At 44.3% G+C, this 21,480-nt stretch overlaps 1 non-coding gene across 1 annotated transcript; it reads right to left on the bottom strand.

Moving 5' to 3' along the window:
* Positions 1–12,952: 12,952 nt before the first annotated feature.
* On the bottom strand, positions 12,953–13,024 carry TRNAC-GCA (transfer RNA cysteine (anticodon GCA)). The gene has a single exon. It is a non-coding gene; the product is annotated as a tRNA-Cys (tRNA).
* Positions 13,025–21,480: the final 8,456 nt, after the last annotated feature.

The following is a 21,480-nucleotide window of genomic DNA, read 5'->3' as shown; positions in this document are numbered from 1 at the left end:
GTAGCCCCCATGATCCTCAGACCCTAGCAGAGCCATTTTGATGTTCCAGAAGGACCTCCTTCCTCCTAGGGTTCCCAGGTCCGACTCAGGAGATATCTGGGGACTTTGGGGGTGGAGCCAGGAGCAAGGTTGTGATGATTGAACTCCGAAGGGAGTTCTGGCCATCACGTTCAAAGGGATCATGCTCCTTTTAAATGCCTTCCCTTCATTGAAAATAATGGAGATGGGAGTACCTTCTTTTGGGGCTCATAGAATTGGACCCCCTGGTCCAATCTTTTTGAACTTGGGGTGTTTTTAAGGAGAGGCACCAGATCCTATGCTGGACATTTGTTGCCTCTACCTCAAAAAACAGCCCCTTCAGAGTCCCTGATACCCACAAATTGATTCTCCATTATATCCTATGGGAAACAAGTCTCCACAGAGTACACTGGAGTGTCCAGCAGACATTCAACCCCCCCTCCCTAATTTCTGATAACCCTAAAGCGAGGGGAGAGTCTCCAATCCAGAGGGTCCCCTGCCCCCAACTGGGGATTGGCAACCCTACCTCCTCCTGAGTTTTTAACTACAGTCAAGGCATTTTTTGTACAAAAAGCCCAGTAGAAATTCATTTGCAAATTAGGCCACACCCCCTGATGGTTTCACATTGTTTCACACAGGGTTTTTTTAGGAAAACCCTATATGGTCGAGGACCTGCCTACCTTAGGGACCGCCTCTCTCCATATGTTCCCCGAGAGCACTGCGATCAAGTTCAAAAAATCTTCTTGAAATCCCTGGGCCAAAAGAAACTAAATTAAAAGCTACCAGAGAACAGGCGTTCTCTACAAAGGCCCCCCAATGGTGGAATCAATTGCCGGAAGAGGTGCGGGCCCTATGGGATCTTAACCAGTTCCGTAGGGCCTGCAAAACTGCCCTCTTCCAGCTAGCTTTTTAAGACAGAACTCCTGATAAGATCAGTAATACCGAGCCATCTTATATGCCATTCGACTGTATTTTAATGTCATACTGTTTATTGGTTTTATTGTTTAGATTATTAATTATATTATCTATTGTTTATCTGTAGCATGGTTTTACCATGTCTTGTTAGCTGCCCTGAGCCTGCCTAGGCGGGGAGGGCGGGGTATAAATAAAAGTTTATTATTATTATTATTTAAAAAAACCCAGCAGGAACTCATTTGCATATTAGGCCACACTCCATGACACCAAGCCAGCTGGAACTACGTTCCTGTGCATTCCTGCTCAAAAAAAGCCCTGACTACAGACTGAAATAATTATCTTAGGCCTTCCCAACTTGCCATACTCCAAACTGAACGTGAACCCTGGGCCATGTATCGCGCTCTGCAAGTGACTTGATCATCCACATCTTTTTGACAGTCCCAGGCAGGATGCAAAACAAGAAGATTTATTGTCTACCTGGTATGGACAGCAGGCTGGTTGGCTCCCTTTGGCTCAGTAGATGACAGATTGTGCAGGACTTTTGAAGAGCTGCATATTTGTTCAGTGATATACAGCACCTCATTTGAGTGCTTGTTTGCAGATACATCGGTATAGCAAAACATTAAAATAACGGGCAGAAATGTGTCGAGAGGAACAGATAACAGCCGAGCCATCAGAGCGGAAATTGAGATGGAATGGTAGCCCAGCACGGGACCCTTTAATGATGGGCCCAGGTATACAGGTCCTCTTGGCAGAGTCAGATGCTCATAAACCATATCCGAAGGCTAGGAGCTGGCTCAGCTTCTCCCAGGGATAGGCTCATTTCCCTTGCAAATGTCATCAGGAGATGGGGGCAGCTTCAACAGATAAAACAGGACATCAAGAGACAATGAAAACCGGTCCAGACATTGACAGCTGCAATTAAATTGCCAGTCTGCACAGAACGTTTCGAGAAGGACTGATACAGTTTGCCCGATAATGAAATTTCCATCGCTGTGGCAGGCACTGGAGAGAAAGGGAGCGCGGCCTGCAAAAAGCATGGTCTAATCAGGGATAAGACAGCCAAGTGTTGGTTTTAAATGTTAAGTGTTTCTATTAAGAGCCCCATGGCGCAGAGTGGTAAGCTGCAGTATTGCATTCTGAGCTCTGTTCACGACTTGAGTTCAATCCCAAAGGAAGCTGGATTCAGGTAGCTGGCTCAAAGTTGACTCAGCCTTCCATCCTTCCAAGGTTGGTAAAATGAATGCCCAGCTTGCTGGGGGGAAAGTGTAGATGACTGGGGAAGGTAATGGCAAACCACCCCATAAAAAGTCTGCCGTGAAAATGTCATGATGCGACATCACCCCAGAGTCAGAAATGACTGGTGCTTGCACAGGGGACTACCTTTACCTTTAACTATTGCTGTGTCATTTGATACAGTTTCCCAGGCCAAGCTACAACCTTGTGCGTTATGCGCCATCAAGTTGTTCCAATTTATGATGCACCTATGGATTAATGATCTCCAAAACATCCTTTTGTTATCATCCTTGCTCAGATCATGCAAGGTGAGGGCTGTGGTTTCCTTTACTGGGTCAATCCATCTCATGTTGGATCGTTCTCTTTTCCCTAGAGAGTCCTTTTTATAGAACGTATATGTATTCTGCCTTAGTGCATTTATAAACTGGACATTAAACAAAAACTAGCAAGGAACAGCTAAATAACCAAATTCTCCCTGCAGAGGGTTGAAATAGACAAGCTCTGTGTGGTGGTAAGCAAACATTCACCAGCAGCGGGCACTGTTTAGCAGGAGAAGAAAATACCATAAGAACCTAGTCACATAAAATGGGGACAGTTATGATAACACAGTGTCTTTGGAACTCCATTGTGCAAAACATTGGAAGGGAGGTCCTGGGGAGATTCAAATATGCAGAACTGGAAACCAGTTTTCAAAATTGTGCAGTGAAATATGAGCTTGGCATTTAGAATCTGGTTGACCTAAAAGTCACCATTCTCCAGGAAAAGGGAGACTGCTGAATTAGGATTTGTCAAGAAGTTTGATACCATTTCCCCAACGACTGGGGATTCCTCCGTCATTACAGGTGCCAACTGGCTTAGCAAAACTAAAGAAATGATGTTATTCCCCCATTATTATCCATTTGAGTGGCCTCTGTACTTTTCTTCGTTACATTTGAATTTTACTAAATTACTATATCTCACTTTGTATTTCCTGCATTGAATGCCCTGTTAACCCCACTGTTTAGATCTTTTCTTCATAACCTCATATAAGTGCCTGCCTAAGAAGGACCTACAACATTTATTTGTTACATTCAATTTCTATCCCGGCCTCTCCGCAAGCGGACCCAGGGTGGCTAACAATCTGCAAACAAACACCCAAATGAGGTGCTGTATATCACTGTGCAAATATGCAGCTCCTCAAAAGTCCTGCGCAATCTGTTATCTACTAACACGCATCTCATGAAGCGTCCACAAAGTGTCTGGAAGAATAAAAACTTGCTAGACTTTCTGGTGTCACAAGACCAGTTCCCTCTAAGCTGAGTTATCATGAGCTAGCTCACAGTTTTTTTAGCATCCGGCTCACATATTTTTGTCTTGGCTCAGGAAGGATGGCCTCTGAGCAAATTAATTGATGCAGTAGCCAAATTGCTTGCTCACAACTTTAATGCCAGTAGCTCACGAAGTAGAATTTATGCTCACAAGACTCCACAACTTAGAGGGAGCATTGCACAAGACTCCATTTTATTTTTTAAAAATCAAAATATGTGTGTCGGAAGAAAAGTCATTTCCGCGTTTGTTAATAACTGCTGACACATGTTGCACCAGCATAGAGAATATGCAAAATGACAGAAATATGCGTCTTAACGGTTGAAGTTTCTAAATACACACCATCTTCCACTTTCAGCACCACAGACAGGAAACCATCTTGCCCTTGACAAAACACAACCCACATCTTTTGCCTTCTCAGCTTAACTGAGAACAGCAGAGAGTCTCCCCTTTTTCATTCAGTCTTTGCATAAAGTTCCCACAGTCCAGGGTCTGAGCCAGAGGACATTATAAGAGTGCTGCAGTGGTTTCCTGTCTGGGCTAAATTTGGAGACCCAGGCTGAAATTGGAACAGTGGAGGGGGTCTTGCTTGGGACTTACAGTGCAATTCTAAGCCTGTTGAATGCGTTAAGTGCTTTCCAATCGCATTGGACTTAAAAGCGACCTTATGAATTAATGTCCTCCAAAACATGCTAATAGCACTGCTCAGGTCGTGCAGACTAAAGGCTGTGGCTTGCTTTATCGAGTCAACCCATCTCATGCTGGGTCTTCCTCTTTTCCTGCAACCTTCAACATTTCCTAGCTTAATTGTCTTTTCTAGTGACTTTTGTCTTCTCATAACATGTGACCAAAGCATGATTGCCTCAGTTTAGATCAGGGGTGGCCAAACTTGCTTAATGTAAGAGCCACACAGAATAAACATCAGATGTTTGAGAGCCGCAAGACAGGAAGGAAGGAAGGAAGGAAGGAAGGAAGGAAGGAAGGAAGGAAGGAAGGAAGGAAGGAAGGAAGGAAGGAAGGAAGGAAGGAAGGAAGGAAGGAAGGAAGGAAGGAAGGAAGGAAGGAAGGAAAATAGATGGGGAGGGAGGGAGAGGTGGAAAAAAAGCAACTTTAGCTTTAAATGCATTCTCCAAGCCACCAGCTGGCTTGGTTTGGATAAGTGATTTAAAAAGAGAAATGCCTTCTCCAAGATGGCTGAGGCAGTGCTGGGGGCTTTGAGAGCCACACAATATGTGTGAAAGAGCCACATGTAGCTCCCAAGCCACAGTTTAGCCACCCCTGGTTTAGATACCAGGGAAAGTTCAAACTGTGGGTTCCCAGGTTACAGTACTCACTCAGCCAGTCATCCTCAGCCCATTCAGCAGAGACAAGCTGGCTCACAACATCAGCCACTTATTTGCAAGGAGACAACTCCAATAACCAACAACTTCAGCTAACATACAAAACTGGAAAATGAAACAAGAGCTCCACCCAGTCAGATCAAACTAAGTCACACAGATATTAGAGGAGGAGCAGACTGTTCCATACATATATACATACATATACATATACAATAATAAATATACCACACAGACAGAGTTACAGCCTTCCAAGTCCACTGGCTCTGGCTGCTTCAAACTGCATTACTAATCTTCCGGTGGTGATTTGGGGCTTTTAACTCACAGTGATGCTTAATTGTATTTATTGCACCTATACCCACCTTTCTCCCCAAAGCAGGTTGCATAGTCCTCTGCTCCTCCATTTTATCTTCACAACAGCCCTGCAAGGAAGGTTATGCTGAGAATGTGAGATTGGACAAGGTCACTCAGCAAGCTTCTGAGGCAGAATGGAGATTCGAACTGGGATCCTAGCCCAACACTCTAATCGCTACACCACACTGGTTCATGATATAAATAAACTGACAAGACCTTTCAGGGCTGGCCCTAGACTGTCTGGCACCCTAGGCAAGGCTAATTTCTGGCATGTGCACACCCACACACACACCTACCTCTGATAACATAACAGTCACATGGGGGTGCCCAATTTGGTGCCTCCAGAAGCCCAGCGCCCTAGGCAATCACCTAGTTTACTTAGTGGCAGTGCCAGCCCTGTGACCTTTAAAGGGCAGCGGAGGTTAGAACTGTGATGTCTAAGGAGACATCCACTACAGCCCTTGGGGTGGAAAGGGACACCAAAGATTCTCCTGTGATACACATCAAGATTCTATGCCAGCCCTCAGGATTCCTGCACCATCGTGTTACTGCCGTCACTATCCTACCAGTTCTCTGCCTAGGAGCTGTCAGACCACCCAGCGAAGAACAAGTCACCTCTTGTCTCGCTCAGCTTTTGACAGCCTTGTGCTAAGGTGAGTAAGGAACAGAAGGCGAGCAAAGGGAAACCACAAGGAACAAGAACCGATGTCATCCTCAAGGGCTGCTCTGTGTTCAAGCCCTGCTGCTGGGTGGAGGATATTCCCATCTGCATCCTCTTCTTGAGCCTTCATCTTTTTACTGTACATTTCTGCATGACTCTGATTTGAGGATATTCTTCTCGGATATTTGGTGTAGCGTATTTGGTGCAGTTTGGTGTCGTGGTTAAATGTGTGGACTCTAATCTAGGAGAACCACATGCGCCTGCTGGGTGACCTTGGGTCAGTCACAGTTCTTGAAAGAGCTGTTCTGCTCAAGAGCAGTTCTCTCTGAGCTCTCTCAGCCCCACCTACCTCACAGGGTGTCTGTCATGGGGAGGGGATGGGGGGGAAAGTAAAGGTACCAGTCATTTCCGACTCTGGGGTAAAGGAGATTGTAAACTGCTCTTCTTCTTCAGCTGGGGTGTGTTTTTACCTCCTTTTAAAATTAGCAGTTGTTGACTCTAGTTCTGGTTCCATAGTTCTTTGCTTCCAGGTGGTATTCACTTCCCCAGTTCAGAAGGGTTGAAATTATGGCTTGGCTTTGCCCCCACAGTGAGAGAGAACATAGCAAGTCTCCTGTATTCCCTTGCCTTTTGTTAAAGTAGAGGAGGCTTCCTGGCCAAAAAGTCCCTCTGCCTCCCTTGTTCTCTGTCTACTCCTGTCTCAGAGGTCTCTGGAAATAGCAAGAAACTGCCTGCATCTTCCAGCAGCAGTTCAGCATCAAAGGAAGATGTGGGCAACTCCACCCATAAATCAGGATCAGAGCTGGCTCAGTGGTAGAGCATCTGCATGCTCAGCAGAAGGCCCCAGGTTCAGTCCCCAGCATCTCCAACTGAAAAGGGTCCAGGCAAATAGGTGTGAAAAATCTCAGCTCAAGACCCTGGAGAGCCGCTGCCAATCTGAGTAGACAATACTGACTTTGATGGACCAAGGGTCTGATTCAGTATAAGGCAGCTTCATATGTTGTACAAGCAATAGACCCCATTAAAGGCCTGGTAAAGTAAAAATCCTAATGTAAAATTTTGCTTATGCGCAACTTAGGTTTTGGTAGCTTTTTACAAAAATTATCTGACTAGAATCCCAGTTCTGCTGTTTTAGATGACAAAATAAGTTTTGTCTAGTGGCTTATTCTCCTCTTCTGAAAAACATGCACAAGTACTCTGGTTTATCATTACTGAAAGAGCTATGTGGTGTACTGGTTATAGTGTCTTACAAGGCTCTGAGAGACCCAGGTTCAAATCCTCACTCTGCCACAGAAATTCACTGGATCACATTGGTCCACTCCCACACTCTCAGTCAGACCTACCTTACAGGGTTGCTGTGAGAATAAAATGGAGGTAAAGAGAAGCTGTTGTAATCCACTTTGAGACACCAGTGCGAGAAAAGCATGGTACAGACATTGAGATAAAATAAAAAAACAGACTAAGATTCCCCATTCATTTTGGTGAGTGGGGGAAGATCTAGGTACACAAAGGATTGTTCTAGTGTTTTTGTTTCCTCAGCTAAAATTATTGCCATTAAAGCCATTACAGACCAGAGAAGTCCACAAATGCATTACAATCCCTGAGCCAGGAAAGACTGTAAACAGAAAATACCAACTCAGAATTTATCATCTGTGTGCATATTTCATAGAGCGGAGAAAAGTCTATTTTGATAGAATTGTGAGGAATGAGTAGATCGCTGTGCTCATTTTCGTTCTCACTCACACAGTTCAATCAAAATATTTTTATTAGATGGGTGACCAGATATAACTGAAAGTCTCTCATGAGTTTTTGAGTTGCATGAATAAGTCCAGAGCCTCATCAGGTATGGAAAGATTTCCATGGAACCACCACTACCAACCCCTTCCTGAAAAGATACAAGTGGTTCTCTTTTCTGGAAAAAGAAAAGCTTGCCAAATGACTGAGAAATTTAATCGTGTTTTCCAGAACTGCTCAGGACTTACTCATGCTGTCAAACATTCCAGCACTTTCTGTGCCAGTCCAGATGTTTTAGAGAAAGAAACACAGCCAGGAGGGATATGTTTCCCCCCCATTTTGTCTTTCTTGTCACTGCTCGGTCATTAGACTGCATAATAGGAGAATATCCCTCAGGCATAGGACAATGAGGATGGATCATGCAGAATGCCCATCAAAACTAATTGTACTTGCTCAAGGCTTTAACATCCACTGAAATGGATGTGATTTGCACCAGAACACACCCAGGCTCTTGCACAAGTTCATGCAGGACAAAGCTTTTGCAGGACAGATTCCCAGCACCTCACATTTCCAATAAAGCCATAACAGTGGAACAGAGACTGCAAAGCGGGCCAAGGAACACAAACTAGAAAGGGACTTACCAAAGCACTGACCAAATTCAGAAGGGAGAAGCAGAGGGCAGCTGATATCACACTTCCTGCCTGGGCCAAGACCTCCATTGTTCTCTCAGAGCTTTGGTGCCATCCAAAGTGGAAGTGAGTTCTAATCACGCCAAGATGAGTTCAGCCCTTAAGAACCACTCACTCCACATTCATTGATGCAAATTCCGCATGCATCTGATGGAGATACTGGGGATCCAAGCTCATCATCTCCCAGTGAGCCTCTCTTGCCAGTTTCCTCCAGAAGTGGGAGCTTTTACAGCCAGGAGATATCACCCAAAGACTGACCAACGTCAGCCGCAGGCAATAATTTAGCTAGATGGTTCCCGAGATTGACACACCGTGATGCTCAGCATCCCTGGTCCTTTTGTTTCTGTTTCTGTCTTAATGAGGGAAGCGCTGGTGATTTGCTCCTGCTGCTCCTTGTTCCCCTCCAGAGCTGAAGAGCTCAGGTTTGTTAGATCACCCCTAGGTGCTACATTTTTCCTCCTTATTTCCCATGCCTTGGCAAGATGTTCTCATAACTGCTTTTCCCCACTTTTGCAGTCTTCAGTCATGAAACATTTTACCTCCTGGTACAGAAGTTAAACCGACTCCTTAGCCAGGGTCTTCTACCTGAATGGGGAGGGAACGCCAACATTTGTTTATTTACTTTCTTCATCAATGCCACTTCTTTCCCCCCAATGGGAACCCAAGGCTGCTTACTTCTTATTTTCATCCCCCGTTTTGCCTTCTCGCAATCCTGTGAAGCAGGTTAACAGAGACAGGCGCAAGGTCACCCAGCAAGCCTCCATGGCAGAGTGGGGATTCAACATGGGATCCCCCAGATTCTAGTCTGAGACTCTAACCACAGCATCAAGCTGACCCATACCTCTTTGTCATGGAAATACACAGATTTCACAATAATAATGGATCTGTAATCAGTCTTGCTGTGTGCACCAGGACTGCATTCAGTACAGTTATCTATTGCTCAAGGATTGTGCAATAGCAATCATTTGCAACTGGATTAGCTTGTCCCCACAAGAAAATCCAGTCGGTCATTTCTGCTAAGAGTAACGACAGTCCAATATCTAGCCATGCAGCTCAGGACTATAATTTGCTTTTTACTGTGTGCTTTTTACTGTATTTTAACTGTTTTAATTATTAATTTATTGTATGAATGTAACCTATGGCTGTACACAGGCCATAAGCCCTGTTTTTACAAGGGAGGGCAGTTAAAAAAAATCTAATTTGTTTAATAAATAAATATTTAGATTTTTTTGTTGCTGCCTCTCCAGGGAACCTAAGCAAGGGCAGATCTAAATTAAAGGACCTGGTAATTGTTTTTCTACAGCTAGCATCACGTGTAGGTTTTCTGTGGGTTAATTTGCTTTCAGTCGGTTCCTGATTGTATTAAGAACTCTTCCTCTTGAAGAGCAATGGGAACTCTTGGATGTACATGAATAACATGAATGTACATGAATAACATGAATAATGTCTGGTTTCATCTCCCCCCTACTGGACAAATTTAAGAAGTGAAACATTGACTCTACAGTAGAACTCAGTGGCAGACCAATGCTTGTATAAAATTTGAGTCCAGTAGCACATTAAAGACCAACACATTTCCCGAGGAATACGTTTTTTGTAGGTCAAAGTTCACTTTGTCAAGCACTGTCTTTTGCCACAGACCCGCTAGAACTTTGACTCATTAAAGCTTAAACACTTGAAGGAGGAGGGAGAGATTGGATTTATACTCAGTCCTTCACTCAGAGTATGAGTGCCTTACAATCTCCTTCCCTTCCTCTCCCCACAACAGACACCCTGTGAGGTAGATGGGGCTGAGAAAGCTCTGTGAGAACTACTTTTGAGAGACTAGCTCTGAGAGAATTGTGACTGACCCAAGAACAGTCAGTAGGTATATGTGAAGGAGTGGGGAAATCAAACCCACTTCTCCCAGATTAGAGACTGCACTCCTAACCACTACACCCAACTGGCTCTCTAGTCTGCTACTGGGCTTAAATTTTGTTCTACTACCAATGTTCCCTCTAAGCTGCAGAGTCTTGTGAGCAAAAATTCTACTTTGTGAGCTACTGGCATTAAAGTTGTGAGCTACTGCATAAATTATTGTGCTCTGGGGTCCTCCTTCCTGAGCTAAGACAAAAACATGCGAGCTGGAGGCTAAAAATCTGTGAGCTAGCTCACACTAACTCAGTTTAGAGGGAACACTGTCTACTACTACAGGCTAACATGGCTACTGTCTTGAAATGATTCTGGTAGGTAAACCTGAGAGGCGAGCCAGAACTGAGTCATTTCATTTACTTTTCTTAGATTTCTATCTATCTGCAGGCTGGAGTGAAAAATCCTTCTCTCTCAGTAGCCAGAGAGAATGCCTCCTGAGTCTTTTCTATACACCCAGGAAGGTTTTTGGCTGGGACAGGGCTTCTCTGACCAGACTGAAGTGAATGAGAGTTGCCAAGAGGCCTATAGAAAAAATATCCTGCACCATGACTAGAGGCTTAATGTGTAGGAACGAGCAGCTGAAGATTGTTGGGGCATGGAGAACGTCTCCTGCTAAGTAACATTCCATGAAGCCTCTAGTCCCTCTTGGACACAAACCTTCATGTGGTGAGGGGGGTTGTGAGAGCAATATGGTAAGTTTAGATTCCATCAAGAGGCAAAACTCCAAGCAGAGTCACTCAGTGGTCACAGCTGAGTGACTCTGAGACACCAGACTAAGATGCCAAAGAGAACGGGCAGTTCCAGTGGTGACCGGGTGGGGCTGAGGAACTCTTGAAGGGAAACTACTGGACTGCAGTAGTGGTGAAGATAACCTGATGGAGAATCATTCGTAGACAAGGGCAGTGCCACTATGGCTAACCCTGGTTAGTGTTATGCAGAAGAAGGCAAAGGTAAACCACTTCTGATGAACTTTTACCTCAAAAACCCTATGATGAGACAATCCAAAATGGGAAAAAAAATATAGTGACATTTTGGAGGTCATTTTCATATGTTGTTGATGCTATCAAACCACAGCTGACTTCTGGAGACCCCATTAGTATTTTAAAGGCAAGAGGCGATTTGTCATTGCCTGCCTGTGCAAAGCCACCCTAGTATTTCTTGGTCATCTCCCTTCTGAATACTAAGCAGCAGCCCAGTAGCTAGGGGCTGGAGGGGGAGAGGGCTGTGGAGCGCCTCAGGGGAGGGGGCCCTTTGCAGGAGGCTAGTTACTTCTCCTGCTGCCCCTCCCATGGGTGAGAGTCCACCAAAACTGTCAGGGGGCAGGCCCCATGGGCCCCCCGGTTAGCTATAAGCCTGCTAACCAGGCTTGACCTGCTTAGCTTTTAAGATCTGACAAGTTCAGGTTAGCCTGGACTCCCCAGGTCGTTTTTGTAGGGTTATCATAAATCAGAAGTGATTTGACAGCTCTTAAAACACACAAGTCACTGTTAGAGGGACATGCCATTTTTCTCCAGGCAGCTGGCAACTCTAAAGCAGAGCTAAGAGTCTGTAATTCCTAAGTTCTGCATGGTTTTAATTGGAGCACTCAGTGGAAGCATCTCTAGTTAAAAGGACCAGGGAGTAAGTGATAAGACAGACAGACCTCAGCCTGAGGAGACAGTACTGAACACTGATGGACTGCTTCAAAAGAAGGCAGATTTGTGTGTGACCTTTTTGTAGAAAAAGACCAGCAGGAACTCATTTTTATATTAGGCCACACCCCCTGATTGACACCAAGCCAGCCCTGTGCGTTACTGCTCAAAAAAAGCCCTGGTTGAGCTTAAAGCTGAATGTTATATTTGCTTTTAAAGATATTGTACAGTGAGAGCCCAGGCTGTCATGATTTCATCAGATCTTGGAAGCTAAGTAAGGCTGGCAGGCAAGAGCAAACCACCTCTGTACATCCCTTGCCTTGAAAACCCCACCAGGTCGCCATAAGTCAGCTGTCACTTGAGAGTAAAGGAAAAAGGGCTAGTGATCAGATATGGGAACCCATAAATCTAAACTGCCTTGAAGTTTATTAGATGATATAAATCACAGTTTAAGCCTAACTCCACCTTGCAGGCTTGTTGTGAAGATAATGTGTGGAGGGGAGGGCAGCTACATACCCTATCCTGAGAGTCACTAAAGGAAGGGATGATTGATGATGATGCTGTCCCTTGCCCATCTCAGTATGGTGGTGGCATTGTCGTTAAACTTCCCACCAGATATCCACGGGGCTTTTTTTGAGCAGGAACACACAGGAATGCTGTCCCGGCTGGCTTGGCATCGAGTGTGTGGCCTAATATGCAAATGAGTTCCTGCTGGGCAGTTTCTGGGAAAAACCCTCGCAAAACCATGGTGATGTCAGGGGGTGTGGCCTAATATACAAATAAGTTCCTTCTAGGCTTTTTCTGAAGGGAAAAAAAGCCCTGGATATCCATATTAAATATCAGTATGAAAGAAGGTCATTAGGAAGGCTAATGACTACGTTTTACAGGTGGCAAAATTTCCTCCTTAGCAGGGAAAATAAGTCCCAACAAATCAAAAATCCTACCAGTGTCTCGTAATTCACAGTGTAGTGAAATTTATGAAACAAATCTTGCCCTCATCTATACAAGAGAAGAATGTTTAAACTTTAACAGCGTGGCAAGGGTGTTGAACTTATATGCAATATCAAGATCTAAATATACGGTAGGGATTGCTAAAATTTCCGATCTGCCCTGCTAATACTTCAATAGAACTTTAAAAAAAAGAAAGAAAGAAAAGGTTAGTTGAGGGGGCACCCGGATTTGAACCAGGGACCTCTTGATCTGCAGTCAAATGCTCTACCACTGAGCTATACCCCCTCTGCTGGTCTATCAGTTTTCTGAAGGTTCTTTTACAGCGCCGATGACACGACACAATTCCCGCTTTAGACGCCTTCGCAATTTTTTTAAACCGCAAGCGGAGGCAAACCAAGGATTTTGAAGGGCGAAGGATCTTTTAGTCGGAAGGACTAATTGGTCACAGGATATAACTCGTTAACTAAAAGAGGAACTCCCTGCAGGGAACAGAGAGTCTTAAAGGCAAGCTTAAGTACTGGGTTGAGAAATGCTTGGGGGGAAAGGCAAGACAAACAGGTCGAGGCAACCCAGTTTATCCTCGGAGGGTGCAGCATTTTTATACGCGCAGCTAAAAGTGCCTTTAGTCGTTTGTGCGGCTTTGGCCACACGTCTGAATGTGGTTGTTACGGGATGAAAATAGGAAGGCGGGCAGTTTTTCAAAGGAGAATACAAGTTTGCGTTACAAATACAGAGAAGACAAAAAGAGCCATCTAAGTAAATGTAGGTTTGTCTGTAGTGGCTCTTTAAAGGGGGAGGGGGAGGGAAGAGGCGTTAAAATCCGTCTCCAGAAATCTTGCCTTAGATCCCTAGATGATCAAAACCAGGGGTGGCCAAACATAAGAGCCACATAGAATAAATGTCAGATGTCTGAGAATCGCAAGACATGATTGTCAGATGTAGGTAGGTAGGTAGGTAGGAAGGAAGGCAAATAGATGGGAGGAGGGAGGGAGAGGTGGAAAGAAAGTAACTTTCACTTGAAATGCATTCTCCAAGCTGCCAACTGGCATGGCTTGGAAGAGTGATTTAAAGAAAGAAATGCCTTCTCCAAGCCCGCCGATGTGGCAGTGCAGGCTTTGAGAGCCACATAATATGTGTGAAAGAGGCTCCCGAAACATGTGGCTCCCGAGCCACGGTTTGGCCACCCCTGAAAAACTCGCAGTGCCTGTGGCAAGATTTCTTGGAGAAAGATTTTCACGTCATTTTCACCCACAAGCGACTTGTGTCAAATGAGAATGCTTCTGAGCATGTGCAAAGTGCCTTTTCTTTACTGCTGCCAATTCCCCACAAAAGGGAGTTTGTGTCTGAGGCCTACCTCCTTAGCAGGAATTCCTTAGCGGTAATTAACAGTAGGATCCTATGCATATTTACACAGAAGCAAGTCCCATTTTAGTGCCAGCTGGGGTTTTGGAAATGCTTTGAGATTTGAGGGTTGTGTGGTGCCTGGGGGGAGGGCAGGGTTTGGGGAGGGGAGGCTCCCACAGTGCCACAGGGTCCACCTTCCCAAGCAGCCATTTTCTCCAGGGGAACTGACCTTGGTTTGTCTGGAGATCTGTTGTAACATCAGTATATAACCAAGGGCCGCTTGTGAATCCTGTCTTCTAGTGAGCCTACATATCTGCCCTCCCCTTCACATACGATCTTCACAATGGTACTTCCAAATACGTAAGTTAGGGTTACCTGATGTCCTCTTTTTAGATCAGGGGTGTCAAACATGCAGGCTGCTATCAGGCCCCCAAGCAACTTGGCTGTCATCTGCTTCCTTCTCCCTATATCTTGCTTACCACTATCATGCTATTATACATTACTTTCACACTATCATACATACATACTACTGGGAATACCATTGCTTTGACTATACGGACTTTTGTTGGCAGGGTGATGTCTTCACTTTTTATTATACTGCTCAGGTTCGCCATAGCTGTCCTCCCAAGGAGCAAATGTCTTTTAATTTCACGGTTACAGTCACCATCTGCAGTGATCTTGGATCCCAGAAATGTGAAGTCTGTCACTACTTCCATGTCTTCCCCTTCTATTTGCCAAGGTGTGATGGGGCTGGATGCCATGATCTTAGTTTTTTTGATGTTGAGTTTCAAGCCTACTTTTGTGCTCTCCTCTTTCACCCTCAATAAGAGGTTCTTTAGGTCCTCCTCACTTTCTGCCATTAGAGTGATATCGTCTGCATATCTGAGGTTGTTGATGTTTTTCCTGGCAATCTTAATTCCGGCTTCTGCTTCATCCAGGCCAGCATTCCACATGATGTACTCTGCATATAAATTAAATAAGCAAGGTGACAACATACATCCTTGTCGAACTCCTTTTCCTATTCTAAACTAATCAGTTGTTCCATATCCCGTTCTGATCCCTAGTTAGTGGCAATTATCGCAGCTTAAATAGTAGGTGTATTTAAAATGAGATTTATCATAGTGATCGCTTGTTTGATCTGGAGTCAGTCAAGCAAGATGTCTTTTTTTTTCTTTTCAAGATATGATAACCCTAAAGTAAGTGGATTGGCATCTAAGATGCCTGTTTCCATAGGCCCGCCAGCAAGCTGCCCCCTACTCCTGGGTTTCTGCTTTCACCGGAGATTCCTGATCCATCTGTTGAACTCCACTGCTTTAAAATGCTTCACGGCCTAAAAATCCTGTGATGGAAGGATTGCTTTTCACCTGGCAGTTACCACCTTGTAGAGCCTGCCTACCTGAAGCCTCCTGCATTCCTATCATTTCACAAAACATACAAAGCAGAATTGTTCAGAATTTTTTTTTCAAAACAGAGGGAATAGTGCACAGAACTTTTTCTATTGGGAATAGAGCTGCAGGAGTTTGTTTTGTGAAAGGATTATTGGCAAGTTTTCTGTTGTCCCCTCCCATACACACACATACATGTTTACTGTATACATTATAGTGTTTTATTTCCTTCTTCTCTAATGGGGCAATCCAGTTTTATTGCACTGTTTATTGCATGATTATACTTGTTTTTATTGCATTGTTTTTAGAGTTCTGTAATCCACCTTGAGTTGCTACAAGAAGTTGATAAGTGAATAAATAAAGACTAGCCTGCAAATGCTGTTAACGGTTACTGTAGAATTTGAGGACAGTGAAGGATTTTATGGTATTATTGGCTACAAAACTGGGCAACTTTTTCCCCCAGAGGATCTTGAAAACACTACATCTTTCCAAAGATTCCAGAAAGGATACACCATATTTTCCCCCCAAAAGGCATTTGATTGATTTAAAAATTGACCATTTTATGTTATCCATTTCATTGGGGATAGATTGTTTTCTCCTGTGATTTTTAAATTGCATTTTCTTGGAGGAGGGAATGCAATAAGAAATGTTTAAACCAATATCAAAATGTCAATATGCAGTCAGGACGAAGCTGAATTCAGTACAACATTATCTCTGAGAAAATGGCACAGAGAGATTTAAAATCTGTTTCCAGCAAGGGAAGTCTGTTTGCTGCCACCAATACCAACAAGAGTTGTCAACACGCCTGGCGAAAAATGTCCTGTCCCTTTAACAGAGGTTAAATGTGTGGAAATAGGAAGGTAAATAGCATCCTATTAAAGTGACAGGATTTTGTTCTCCAGGGAGTTGGCAGCCCAACTGATTCAACCACCCCCCCCCCCCGCCCCCTCAGGCCTTCTGGTTGTTAAATTGTTTCTGAGCTGAAGTTAAATATGTGACCTGACATGGATGTCTTTAAAAAAATAATCCTCTTGCTGGAGACACAGGGAAAGTTGCAGAGGAATCCACCTGAAAACAACTAAAAGCTTGTTTGTCCAAAGATCAATTAATTCCCTTCCTAACTATGCCAATCTATCCAGGGCATCTAGAAGGTGCTAAAGACATCAGGAAAGTAAATATGTCATTTGCAGGCCCATTAAAGAAGGTGCTAAAACCATCACTGGAGGGAAATAGGTTGTGTGTGTTGAGATGTGGGGGGAGATCTGTTTAGATAAACGTTTGGGAGCACCCCAGAGAGAAATGGGTAATAGGGCATGGATGTTCAGGATGGATCAGGAGAGCTTTTTAAAAATAAGGTGTTATGATTGGGCAGGATATAAATATTGTAAATATTTGTATCAAGGGAATAGTGGTGGTCTACATTTTTGGTGTATTGTTAGCTTGGTTTTTATTGCATCATTTTCTAAACATAATTTTTTTCATTTTTAATGGTATGTCATCTGTTATACTGGGTTAGATCCAACTCACTTTTCCACTGGCTACAAAGGGAGGAGGAGGAGGCCACTGAAAAAGGCTATGCTGGAGATCATGGGATCTGCATGAACAAAAACCACATGGAATCCAGATCTGTAACAAGGAGGAGAACTGGGTGAGCCCCAGCAAAAAAAATGTTGACTGGCCCCAAGCCACCATTTTGCACTGCATTTCCCCCCTTAATTTTCTAATCCAGTTTTACTGCATTGCTTATTGGATGTCATACTACTATTTCTAAGGCAAGTTTTTTTAAAATTGCAATTAGTTTTGAGTTGCGGCAAGAAATGTGGACTATGAATAAAGTAAATAAATTACAGATATGCTCTATCCAACGTTAGCTAGCTGTAGGGAATACAAAGGACATGGAAGGAATTTGAAAAGCAGGGACGCAAGAAGAGATGGTTGGACAGGTAAAACCTGAGAATAAGGAATTTTATTTATTTATTTATTTATTGCCTGATTAAGAGTTTGGTATCACTTGATGGCTTGCATATTCTCACATTACTGGCCTGTCGAAAGATCACCTGACTTATTTCTCTCTATCCTTTTAGGCAAGCTTAAGAGATCAAGCTGGACATAATGAAAGTGAGTGTCCCTTGGGACTACAATATCCCAGGTGTGCCTTTATTCCAGTGCCATCCATGCCTGTGTCCAGACAAAGTGCAAAGAAATGTGTTCTAAAGTGTAACCTACACATGCAACAGAACAAGGTGGCAGAGTTTTGAAGTGGTAAAGTCCTACTCAGGGTGCATTTTCTTGGAGGAAGGAATGCAATAAAAATTGGCTCACATTTACAAATGTTCCTGTATGTAAACAGCTCTCTAAAAGCAGGAAAGTAGCACAGCAAACTGGACTAGAGTCTTTCGATCTGATATTTGGATTGGGGATGTGATGGAAAGGGTACAACAGGATTGTCTTTTTCACCCCTGCACAATTTTGCTAATCAAAACCGCCTTCTCTATCAATGTTAGCCTTAAAAGAGATCTATCTGAAGCTTCTCTCTCATCCCCATGTGGCCTCCGGGCCTCATGTTGTTGAACTCAAAAAGACACAGGGAAGATCCAAACACAGATCTGAATCTAGAGCTCCCCAAATCACACGTGGTTTGACCCTGACACATGATGTGGAGTGGAGGAAACAGAAGGGAGGGAAATCAACGTATTTATTTTATATGCTTATTATTTATTTTATTATTTTATTTATTGTATTCTAGCCCTCCCTCCCCTGCACAGCAAGGCTCGTGGGGGGGGGGTGTATGGTTACAAGAATCCAACAGTCACAATATGACTGTATAATACAATATAATAAGTTATAATAAGACAGCAATATCAGTAACTAGTTAAAAATCCAATTATAAAATCATTATATTTGTGATGCCAAATATAACTATTTCTGAGGCCGCTTGATATATGTGCGCAGCGGATGGTAAACCAGTATTGCAGGAAGTGGGCGGGTGAGCAAACTCATAAGATGGAATGTGCTGAAATGCATTGGGGAGGCCAATATTGGAAGAGCTCCACTGCCTCAACCATAACTCTGGTAGAACATCTCCATTTTACAGGCCCTGGGAAACTGTAATAAGTCCTGAATGGCCCAGATTTCATTTGGGAGAGTGCTCCAGCAGGCTGGAGTCAGAACTGAGAAGCCTCTAGCTAGCAGACCTCCACTGGGCTGGGGTCATCAGCAGATGTTGCTCCATCAAGCATAATGCTCTTTGAGGGGCGTACTGAGAGAGACGGTCCTGAAGGTACATTGGTCCCTGACCGCATAGGGCTTTGAAGGTCAAACCTTGAACTTTATCCGGTACAGCTGGCCACTGCATTCTTATGCAATTCTACAGGGCCTGTAAAGCAGAGATGTTCCACCAGATGTTTGGCTGAGGGAAGTGACAGTTTAGATCAGGGGTGGCCAAATTTGCTTATCGCAAGAGCCTCACAGAATAAATGTCAGATGTTTGAGAGCTGCAAGACAGGAAGGAAAGAAGGAAGGAAGGCAAATGGATATAGAGGTGGAAAGAAAGCAGCTTTAACTTTAACTTTATTCTCCCAGCCACCAGCTGGCTTGGCTTGAATAAGTGATTTGAAGAAAGAAATGCCTTCTCCAAGCCAACTGAGGAGGTGTTGGGTTCTTCGAGAGCCACACAACATGTGGCTCCTGAGCTGAGCCGCAGTTTGGCCACCCCTGGCTAGGTCAGTTGCCTGATCTGCCAAAGAGGAAAGAAATGCAACATCCGTGACTTGGGTCTCCATTGATAATAAAGGCATCCCAGCTTATGCCCAAGCTCCTCTCTGTTGAGGCTGGTAATAACAACTGGCCGTAGTTAGAACAAAGAGGGAAGCTGCCAGTAGGCATTTATATCTTTGGGATGATATAAATCTAGGGTAGGTGACTCCTAGCATTGGACCATTTTGCTTGGTTCTGAGGGTCAGATCTCTGTCCAAGCAACCAGGCACTGGCACCACGGCTGGCATCAGTAGCTCAAGAGAGAGCAAGAGGCATGGCTTATGTTCATTGCCACCCCCAGACCTGAACAATGACCAGTTGAGGCCAAGGAAGATCCCAAGATGCACCACTGCAGTTTGGCCTGCTCTGATTCCTCATTCACCAGTTTTGTTAGCTGGCCTACCAACCTCTTCATAGGCAGTGTATTAGTACTACAGTGTAGTAGATAGACTAGTATCTGGGAGACCCAGGTTTGAATCCCCACTCTGCCAGGGAAGTTCACTAGGTGACCTTAGGCTAGTTATAAGATGCCACGGGATCAGACAAGTGGTCCATCTAGGATGGCATTGCGTCTCACAGAGTCTGTCTGGAGGGCCAACAACAGGGCATAAAGGCTGAAATTTTCCCCTGATGTTGCCTCCTGAATGTGGAGTCTCCCCACCCCCATCATATATATAGCCTAACCTACTTTATCACAAGGGGTTGTTGTGAGGAGAAAGTGGAGGAGAGCAGCATTATATAAGCCCCTTTTGGTCCACTCTGTGGAGAAAGGAAAAGGAAAGGTCCCTTGGGCAAGCACCAGTCGTTTCCGACTCTGGGGTGACGTTGCTTTCACAACATTTTCACGGCAGACTTTTTATGGGGCGGTTTGCCATTGCCTTCCCCAGTCTTTTACACTTTCCCCCCAGCAAGCTGGGTACTCATTTTACTGACCTCAGAAGGATGGAAGGCTGAGTCAACCTTTGGCCAGCTACCTGAATCCAGCTTCCGCCACACTCGAACTCAGGTTGTGAGCAGAGAGTTCAGACCACAGTACTGCAGTACTGATGCTTTACCACTCTGCGCCACGGGGCCGCTCTGTGGAGAAAATTGGGGTATAAATGCAGGCAGATGTTGCATTTTGTCTACACCTGGGCCAAAGAAGGCTGCCTAACGCTGATATAAATGACGATCTTTCCTTTCTGCGGTTCCTGCCAGGTTGGAGAAGAGATTATATGTGGGATCTTGGTCCTTCCTGCCAGTGACAAAAGCCAGCATACCACATCCTGAATTGTTGCAGTCACCATTCACCAATGAGGCAGCTGGAAAACTTGTCCACAGCATCTAACGCTCCCATAATCTATGATGTTTGTAGCCAGTGCTTCAGAGGAAGTAGCCAATGCTAGACAACTATAATTTTACAGATGCCAAGGCAGTATGTCGAGGGTTATCAAACTACCAGTGGTGGATGACAGCAGGAGCTATAGAGGGGTGGCCAAGCTGCAGCTCTTTCACATGTATTGTGTGACTCTTGAAGCCCCCATCGCCCATTGGCTGGCTTGGAGAAGGCATTTATCTCTTTAAATCACTTCACCAAGCCAACTGGCAGTTTGGAGAAAGCATTTAAAGTTAAAGTTGCTTTCTTTCCACCGCTCCCGCCTCCCTCCACCCATCTTTTCCCCTCCCTCCCTCCCTTCCCTCCCTCAAATATCTGACGTTCATGTCTTGCGGCTCTCAAACATCTGACATTTATTCTATGTGGTTCTGACATTAAGCAAGCTTGGCCACCCTTGAGCTTTAGTAATTACAGAGTGGAACTGAGGCCTACAGCTCCACAGAAACAAGCGTTTATACACAGATGTACAGGTGGGTAACCTTCTTGCCCTCAGTAGGCTAAGCCCTGCTGAGCCCAGATTCAAATTAGTCCCATCATGTTTACAGATGTATTTTACATATGAAGCTGTCTATACCAAGCCAGCCCATTGCTCTATTTATCTCAGGATTGTTGACTTTCATCGAAAGCAGATCTTCAGAGTATTGGGAGGGGGAAGGGTCTTTCCCTAGAACCTGCTATCCTTCCTTGACCATCTTAGCTAAAGATATTTATTTTATATACTCCATTTATATTCCACTTTCCCCCCTCATGGTGACCTGAAGTGGCTTCATTGTTCTCCTCTCTTCTATTTTATGCTGGGATTTCCTTATGTTTTCCAGCTGTTCTCCAGATGAGAGAGATCAGCTCCCCTGAAGAAAATGAGGGTGGATTCTCTAGCATCA

The sequence above is a fragment of the Heteronotia binoei genome, chromosome 15 (assembly GCF_032191835.1).
Source record: "Heteronotia binoei isolate CCM8104 ecotype False Entrance Well chromosome 15, APGP_CSIRO_Hbin_v1, whole genome shotgun sequence".
In the NCBI taxonomy this organism is placed as follows: Eukaryota; Metazoa; Chordata; class Lepidosauria; order Squamata; family Gekkonidae; genus Heteronotia; species Heteronotia binoei.
The sequence above is the reverse complement of the archived record's forward strand: the minus strand, read 5'-3'. Positions and strand labels throughout refer to the sequence as shown.